This window comes from Asparagus officinalis, chromosome 4 (genome assembly GCF_001876935.1).
Source record: "Asparagus officinalis chromosome 4, Aspof.V1, whole genome shotgun sequence".
NCBI lineage: Eukaryota > Viridiplantae > Streptophyta > Magnoliopsida > Asparagales > Asparagaceae > Asparagus > Asparagus officinalis.
In genome coordinates this window covers 47210715-47212340 of record NC_033797.1, presented here as the reverse complement: position 1 = coordinate 47212340, position 1626 = coordinate 47210715, and the positions used below count along the sequence as shown (strand labels likewise).

General features: G+C 34.9%; 1 protein-coding gene across 6 annotated transcripts in view; it reads left to right on the top strand.

The window, feature by feature from the left end:
* LOC109837385 (protein MEI2-like 4) overlaps positions 1-1626 on the top strand; it is a 15778-nt gene that overhangs the window by 9028 nt on the left and 5124 nt on the right. The gene's annotated exons all lie outside the window — the stretch shown is intronic.

Genomic DNA, 1626 nt, shown 5'->3' with positions numbered 1-1626 from the left:
ACAGTCACACAAAATTGGTTCTTATGGGGACAACACAGCTTAGGAGATTCAAAGTAGAGATTTGCAAGACTATGCCAAAATTATATCTCATAATACCCCCACAGCAATGAGTTTCCATTCTATGGAAAAAATAATCTGAAAGAAGGATATAGGTGGAATAATGTTTTAACTAGGTTTAAATTTTAGATTTCTATTTTTTGGTATTGTACCAACATTAAATGGAACATTGACCTCAGAAAATATTTATTGTTTTGTCCAACAATCTTACTACCTGTCTCTTGCATCTTTTTTTTCCTGTCACCATCATTTTCTTTGTGTCCCCATGTCTCCAGCATTACCTTTTGCTGCTTGCACCATTGTTAGGTCAACATGGAATTGTACTCATGATCTTGCTTCCCTTCAAAAAGATATGGTATTGGCTGCCCTCTTGTTTGGGTTCAAGACTTCTTTACCAGTTGGATAGTTTACCCAATCTCTAGAGCCCCCATCTAGTAGAGAGATTGCTTATTTTAATTGTATATGGAGTTGTGTATAATTTAAAACCATGAGGAAGTGCTTCTTGCTTGATCCATGGTGTTCCAAATTTTAACGTTTTGTGAAGGAGATTTATGCTTTACTTTGTTATAAACTAGTTTTCCAGTTGTGATCCAGAAAAGGGTTCTCTTTTTCTGTGCGTATTGTATGTAAGAAAAAGGTGCATAGGAATTTGAGATGACTTTCAGACATAGGTGTTCGAAGTTGATTACTGAAAGAGAGAGGCTGCTTTCATGTTTAGCAACAAAGACAAAAAACATCATATACTCAGCAGTGATGGATCCTAGCATTGCGGAATTTAGTTTTGGGTAAATTGTGATCTTAAAAGGTTGAAGTTGAAATTAAATAGTTTCGCTGAATTCAATTTCGCTGATTGCAATATTGTAAAGAACTTCCCTGTTTAATAATTGGATTATGAAAAATGACATCTCATCCAACACATTATAGAATTGCAATCGAAGCTAGTAGTTACGATATCTAGGATATTTGTAAACATGGTATGTTAATTTGGTTACAACCTCGAGAGAAACAAAGAAATGGGTGGGGAATCTTGGAGTGGTTTAGATGCGTACAGAGCAGGAGGTAGATAATTTAATAGAGTTATATTGTGCAGAAAGGATGAATACTATAAATCCATAGGTCTGAAGCAAGTTTTACTTGAAATGAAATATAAAACGAATGAACTGACTCAAGGAATGCAATGAGAGTACCTAGAGTTTATCATTTTAGAAAAGATGGCAGTGAATATGAGAGTGCCCATAGGATTTATGTACAGGGAATGAAGTAGTAGATCCAATTGTATATTTTACAATACTATGTGAATTTGTAACAGCAAATATATGGTATGAAGTGATATATCATTCAACGGGCTGTTGGTTGATCTCCCAGAAACCAACAAAACAAGAAATCTGGCGAAGGAACCATCTCAAGAGGTTTCAAGTGATTTCCTTGATAAAAGTCCTTTTCTATAATTGGAGTCAAAACAACGAATGGGAGAGTTTCACCTCATCCTTCCTCTTGGTTTCACTTGGTTTCAAAGTGCGAACCAAACTGAAGAGCAATAAAACTTTATGGAAATAGTTTGCTTATTTT